Source organism: Vulpes vulpes, chromosome 4 (genome assembly GCF_048418805.1).
Source record: "Vulpes vulpes isolate BD-2025 chromosome 4, VulVul3, whole genome shotgun sequence".
NCBI lineage: Eukaryota > Metazoa > Chordata > Mammalia > Carnivora > Canidae > Vulpes > Vulpes vulpes.
The window spans coordinates 82,285,280-82,293,135 of record NC_132783.1 but is presented as its reverse complement, the minus strand read 5'-3'; positions in this window follow the sequence as shown (position 1 = coordinate 82,293,135).

Below are 7,856 nucleotides of genomic sequence, written 5' to 3'. Positions count from 1 at the left end.
GCCCTCTGCCCCGACTTTGGCAATCTGTTTTCTGCCTTCACGGATTTGCCCAGCCTGGATATTTCATAAAAATGGAATCATATAGCATGTGTCATATAGTATGTGACCTTTTGTGACTGACCTCGCACAGTTAGCATAATTTTTTTTGAGGGGGATCCCTGGGTGGCGCAGCGGTTTGGCGCCTGCCTTTGGCCCAGGGCGCGATCCTGGAGACCTGGGATCGAATCCCACGTCGGGCTCCTGGTGCATGGAGCCTGCTTCTCCCTCTGCCTGTGTCTCTGCCTCTCTCTCTCTCTCTCTCTGTGACTATCATAAATAAATAAATAAATAAATAAATAAATAAATAAATAAATAAATTTTTTTGAGGTTCATCCATGCTGTAGTACGTACGACTGCTTCATTCCTCCTCACAGCTGATAAATATTCCAACAAAACCCACCTCCTTTGGCTCCCAGAGGGCACCATGCTTTTTCTCACCTCCACGTGTTTGCACAGACTGTTCGCTCTGCCTGAAACTCTCCTTTTCCCGTGGTCACCTGGTGAACTCCTATCTGTACCTTCTTACCTTCCTTTCTTTCTTTCTTAAAAGATGTTATTTTATTTATTTATTTTTAAGGATTTTATTTATTTATTTTGGGAGGCACAGAGAAAGAGGCAGAGGGAGAAGCAGGCTCCTTGCGGGGACCCCGATGCGGGACTCGATCCCAGGGCCCCGGGATCATACCCTGAGCTGAAGGCAGCCTCTCAACCACTGATCCACTGAGGTGCCCCTAAAGATTTTATTTTTAAGTAACCTCTATGCCCAATGTAGGGCTCCAACTCGCAACCCGGAGATCAAGCATCCCATGCTCCACCTGCTGAGCCAGCCAGGTGCCCCTTTAGGTTTCTTTCTTGACTCCCAGGATAAACAAGGCCCCTCTCTCACGGGGTCCTAAGAGCACCTGTTCTCCTTCACGACCCTGAAGAAACTGCTGGCTCTTCTTTAATTTAATTTGGTGGATTTTGCTGCTGGTGTATCTCCCCTGCTAGACTGGAAGCCCCATGTGGGCCTGGGGCTTTCTTGCTCGTCACTGTGTCCTCAGTGACTGGTACAACCTCTGGCACTCTCCAGGTGCTCAGACATCTTTTCTTCATTAAACACGTGAGCGGATGCTTCTGTCGAGCACCTGCTAGCAACTAAAAGTTTTATATACATCGGGGGTTCCCAGAGTCAAGGCAGTAGTGGCCAAGGTTGGCATCCAATAACATTCCAGATTGCTGCTGCCCAATCCTGCGCCCTCCTCAGCCCCTCTGGGTTTAGGGGTCTAGGGTGTGCCTCTCCCCAGGGTTGCTTATATGGAAGCCAGAGGAAATAGCTTAGCCTGCTAATTGGGGCGTTTCATGCATCACTGTGAGCAGCTCTATAAGGTCCCTTCTGAACCAGCCTGGCTCTTCCTGGTCCCCTGTCCCTGGGACCCCAGCTGGGTGTGGGGTTTTAGCGCAGGAGCCAGGGTTCCCAAGGGTTAGCCGGGGAACCGTTGTGTTCTTCTGTCCTCTTGTGGTCAGTCCTGAGATAGCAAGTGCCAGCTTCCTCGCCTTCCAGATGCTATGCGGCAACCGGTGGCCAGAGAACAGGGTTCTCAACACTAACCCCCAACACGTCCCACACTTAACCCCAGCTTTTTTAAAAGGGAGACTATTTTTTAACAGCTTTATTGAGCTATAATTCATATGCTATAAACACTTCAGCCATTCGGAGCATGCCATCCAACATATTTTGGCATACTTCTACAGATGAGCCACCAAAATCTAATTTTGGAGCATTTTCGGGGCTTCAAAAAAAAACCCCCCATCCTCTAACTGTCACTTCTTCCATTCCCACCACCCCAGCCCCAGCCCTAGACAACCACTAATATGCTATCTCTATAGATTTGTACCTTCTGGACATTTCCTATAAATGATATCCGGCATATGGTGTTTTGTGACTGGCTTCTGTCACTTAGCACAATGTTTTCAAAGTTCCTCCACGGTGCAGCACGGATCAGAACTTCACTCCTCTTTATTGTAAAATCATCTCCTACCCATGGATATACCACATTTTATCTACGCATTCATAAGCTGATGAACATTCGGACTGTTTCTATGCTTGCCTATTATCAATAATGCTGTTGTGAACCTTTCTGCACAGATTCTTATGTTGGGCACATGTCTTCATTTCTCTCGTGTATATATACCTAGGAGTGGGATTGTTTCTCTCTAGGTTTAACAATTTCAGAAACTGCCAGACTTTTCCCCACAGCAGCCGCACCATTTTACTTTCCTACCCACAGTGTTTGGTGAGGGTTCCAAGTTCTCCACGTCCCTGCCAATGCTTGTTACTCATTTTTTAAAAAAAGATTGTATTTATTTATTCATGAGAGACACACACACAGAGAGAGAGGCAGAGACATAGGCAGAGGGAGAAGCAGGCTCCCTGCAGGGAGCCTGATGCGAGACTCGATCCCAGGATTTTGGGATCACGACCTGACCAAAGGCACATAGATGCTCAACCACTGAGCCACCCAGGTGCCCCAAGGAGTGGTTTTAATAGCCTTTCCATAATTGTGGGTTTTCTTCTTTGATAGTACACCAGAACTTAAGAAGTGGTAAGTTTCTTAAAGATTAGTTGCTATGTGGAATCTGAAACTACATCCATGAATATTTCATACATTTTTATTTTATTAAAGACTTTTTTTTTGAGAGAGAGTATGCAAGGGAGGAAGGGCAAAGGGAGAGAGAAAATCCCCAAGATGACTCCTCTCTGAGTACAGAGCCTGACCTAGGGCTCGATCCTGTGGCCCTGGGACGATCATGACCTGAGCCGAAATCAAGAGCTGCCAGCTTAACAGACTGAGCCACCCAGGTGCCCCAGTATTGTCTTATTTTAAAATCCATGGTCTATCTTGCACTGGAAATGGATCTTTAACCCAGGTATCATGCATCGGTCACTTGGAAGTGTTTGGTTTGCCGAATGGTGCAGATCTTCCAAAAGATAACACATCATTAAACAATGCAAAAAAAAATCACATTTGTTGACATCGTCATTCATCTCATCAGAAAAGTTTTTAAATATTAGCAAGCTGTCAAGCCCACAGTGGTGGATACAAGTTTTCCAAATTTCTGATTTCTGCTTTACAGCTCAGATTCATCGACAACAAATGTGATCATTTTCCCCTGAAGTGACATCTTGTTTTATTTTTCATCCTTTCCCCTATGATCCTGTTTTGTTTCTTAAATTCCACATATGAGTGAGATCATATGATAATTGTCTTTCTCTGATTGACTTATTTCCTTAGCATAATACCCTCTAGTTTCATCCGTCTTGTTGCAAATGGAAAGATTTCAGTTTTTTTTTAAATTTTTTTTATTATTATTTATTTATGATAGTCATACAGAGAGAGAGAGAGAGAGGCAGAGACACAGGCAGAGGGAGAAGCAGGCTCCATGCACCGGGAGCCTGACGTGGGATTCGATCCCGGGTCTCCAGGATCGCGCCCTGGGCCAAAGGCAGGCGCCAAACCGCTGCGCCACCCAAGGATCCCAGATTTCAGTTTTTGATGGCTGAGTAGTAGTCGGTCCACTATACACACACACACACACACACACATCTTCTTTATCCATTCATCCTTCAAGGGACATCTGGGCTCTTTCCATAGTTTGGCGATTGTGGACACACTACTGCTACAAACATTGGGGTGCACATGTCCCTTTGAATCACTATGTTTGTATCCTTTGGATAAATATACAGTTGTGCAATTGCTGATCATAGGGTAGCTCTATTTTAACTTTCTGAGGAGCCTCCATACTGTTCTCCAGAGTGGCTGCACCAGCTTGCATTCCCAACCGTGCAAGAGGGTGCCCCTTTCTCTGTTGGTCACTCTTTCAAGTAAAAATGATATTCTGTGGACCAAGAGGCTAGTTTGCTTCCAACTTAGTTATCAGCCCAAGTGTTCTAGACACATGGCCAATCTCATCACACAGAATATTAAAAGTCAGGCACTCACGGGCAGAGATTGAAAGAAATAAACTATTTTTAGGGGTGCCTGGGTGGCTCAGTGGTTGAGCATCTTCCTTTGGCTCAGGGTGTGATCCTGGGTGCCGAGATTGAATCTTGCATCAGGCTCCTGGCAGGGAGCCTGCTTCTCCCTCTGCCTGTGTCTCTGCCTCTCTCTCTGTGTCTCTCATGAATGAATGAATAAATAAAATCTTTAAAAAAGGAAAGAAATTAACCATTTTTACTGTTTCACCAAGGACACTCTTGAATGATGCTGGCATTTTTTTGTCACTGAGAGTGTGTGTCTATGCAGGATACAGTGGCGACCTCCAAGTTTGGGGCCACTGCTTTGCTTCCTGCTGAGGTTTCAGCAGTTTGACCTGCCATGGCTTCTGCATCATCAAATGTCCTCGTGGTGAGAAAGGCACTCCCTTAGTACTGCCCCATAGGGTCTCAGGGATTTCACTATAAAATCTTCCATGCAGATAATCGAACTTATGTATACATATAATTTTTTTAAAAAAGAACAGTATAATGCCCCAACTAACAAGTAACAGAAAAAGAAAGTCATAGTAAATGTATGTGCATCTCACCAGCAGACACGATGTGATGCAAGGTGGCCGCCACACACTCATGCCACATCAAGCGCAACACATATGCCCCACCACAGATGCAGGTGGCTTCAAGGATCCTGTTTTGGGGACCTGAATCCCATTCGGTTAGAGCTGTGATTTTTCTGAAATGGCTAAAACTCCCAGGGGGGTTGCCTATGAAAAAAATATAGTCTCCCATTAATTTGCATCCTCAGGGTATGATTCAAAAGGTGCAAAAGACCACCTTGTATTTAAGTGTGAAATGGAGTTTTAAGTGTGAAATGCAGTTTGGATTTTTCTACTGACGTGAATATCTGAAGAGACTTTTGAAAATCAGTAGAGGACACTGGAAACAACATTTCTGTCTCAAGGGGGCAGCCCTGAGCAGTGCAGGGTCGGCCTTGCTGCCTAGCCCCAAATGCCTGCAGTGGGTGGGGGGATGGGGTGACTGGGTGACGGCACTGAGGAGGGCACTTGACGAATGAGCATTGAGTGTTTTTTTTTTTTATTTATGATAGTCACAGAGAGAGAGAGAGAGAGAGGCAGAGACACAGGCAGAGGGAGAAGCAGGCTCCATGCACCGGGAGCCCGAAGTGGGATTCGATCCCGGGTCTCCAGGATCCGGCCCTGGGCCAAAGGCAGGTGCCAAACCACTGCGCCACCCAGAGATCCCAGCATTGAGTGTTATACTATATGTTGGCAAATCGAACTCCAATAAAAAAAAATACAAAAAATAAATTTAAAACAAAACAAAACCCCCACAAATGCCTGCAGTCCCTCTCCCTCATCATTGCGAGGAGCCAAGAGACCTGCACAGACCCCACACTTGCCACAGGGGCTGCTTCCCTGCAGGAGCCCCTGCCTCAGATCCAACCCCAGGGCCCCCAGGACCTGCTGCTCACCCAGAGTGTCTCAGTCCTTGGAGGCTGCTGACAAAGCCCAGAGTGGGGGGGCTGATGAACAGCAGAAATGTATTTCTCCCAGTACCAGAGGCTGGAAGTTCCAGATCCACAAGCCAGCATGGTTACGTTCCAGAGAGGCCCCTCTTCCAAGATGCAGACTGTCGATGTCTCATCATAGCCTCACATGGAGAAGAAAAGCACCAGGAGGCTCTCTGAGGTCCCTTTTATAAGAGCACTGGCTCCATTCACAAGGACTCCACCCGGATGACCGACCTACTGCCCCAAGGTCCCACCTCCTAATGGCATCACATTGGGGGTTAGGATTTCAACATGCGTATTTGGGGTAGACAGGAACGTTGTCTATCACAGAGGGTGACTGAGGCCAGGCTGGGGCCAGGGGAGGGTCCCCCAGGGAGCAGCCTGTGACTTCAGGCTGGCTGCCTTTGGTAACCTCTACGGTGTCACCATGGATCGGCGCCATGGTGAGGGTGCTGGCCTGGAACTGGGTGCTTGCAGGCACATCTGCTGCACAGCATCTGTGTGACTTGATCTTCAAGAAGCTGTGGAATGTCAGGGCCTCTGACGGCCTGGACAGCCAGAGAGCAGGGAACGGAGTCCTTCCAAACTCCAGAACTGTTCCTGTCCTCAGGGTGGCATCCTCCAGGTCCAGCCTTATCTCTCCAGGGCCCTGCAGGTAGCATATTCTCTGTCTCCTCAGGGCCTTTGTACATGCTATTTCCTCTGCCCCCAAACCCTTTCCTACCTGCTGCACTAGCCTGATAACTCACCTTCCAAGTCTCACCTTAGATACCACCTCCTCTAGGAAGCCCTTCCTGACCCTCCTAAGTCTGAGTCAAGTGCCCTGGCAGCCCTGTAATCACCCACCAGAGCATTTATCTCTCACTCTCCCTATTCCTGGGTCTGTCTCCCCACTAGAGCTGTGAACCCACAGAGGCCAGGTCAGCTCTAGTTCTCTCCTGCATCCCCACAGGCCTGACACAGGGCTGGTGGTCATGGTTAATAATATCTAGGAACTGATGGATTACACCAATGAATGGTGTAAACTGGAAGGTGTGGAGTGGTTAATAATATCTGGAACTGATGGATTACACCAATGAATGGTGTAAACTGGAAGGTGTGGAGTGACCCCATTGTATCTGGAGGGACCAAGGGGAGAGATGCTGTGGGCAGCAGCATGCGCAGCTCAGAGAACGAGATCCTACAAATTTGGGGGACTGTGGGAGACTCAGGGGAGGGAAATGGCCCAGTGGTCTCATGCCTGGCCAGTGTAAAGAAAAAGGAGCAGCAGGAAGAGCTCCCCTGAAGGAAGTAAGGTCTCTGGGGGTGGGAGATGGGGAGCTCAAGGGCCAGGGCCAGAGGAAGAGCCACATTGAGAGGACCCTGCACCATGGTTGCAGGGGCATGGTCCAGGGATGTTGCTGGGGGTGGGGGGCTGTAGGGGGAGAGGTGGGATTCAGGATGGGGCAGGGAACCAAGGACTCTGGGACCCAGGCCTAGACCACAGGCTTGAGGAATACCCAAAGCTGCCTTCTTCACATGAGCCCAGGGGCAGGCCTCGTTAGTATTTCTAAGTCTAATATAAAATCCAGGGGCCTCAACTCCTTCATTTTAGGGATGAGTGTGAAACAGGGACCCAGGGATGGGGTGACTGAGCCAGGGAAGCCGCAGGCCCGTGGCAGGGCCTCTGAGTGGCGGGGAGAGGTGGAGACAGGGTGGAATTCAGGCCTCTGCCTCCTTCCTCTCTGGGGTGGAAGGTGCGAGGTGCCTGGTGGTCCTCAGCACTTCTGCAGGCCTTGACCTCAGCCCCATTTGACAACCCAGGTGGCCGAGGGCGGGGGGATTTTTTTTTTTTTTTTGACCAATCTAAGTTATTTATTTAAGCCATCTCCTGCCATAAGCAAAAGGATGGAGGATCAGTATACTGGTCATCAAAGTAAGGAAGGTGAGCTTAAGGTCCCATATACTTTTCTGGTCCGTGTGCAGAGTCATGGTCCAAACCAGTCCTGTGGTCCCCACTGGGTGGTGGTCCAGGTTCTGTTTATTCATCTTCATAGCCGGTTGGAAGTGGATTCACGTGAGAGTTATGGAATAGAGTATGATTACCATCTCCCCAGGGAAAGGGCTTGGACCTGATGCGGAGATGGGGGTAGGCGATGAACTCAGGTCTCTAGTGCTCTCCGTGATGCGACTTCAGGAAGATGTTCAGCATGCTCACTCCGACGCCGGGAGGGGGGGGCAAGGAGGGAGGAAGGGAAGGAGGGAAAGAAGAAAAGAGGGAGGGAAGGAGGAAAGGAGGGAGGGAAGGAGGGAAGGAGGGAGGGAAGGAAG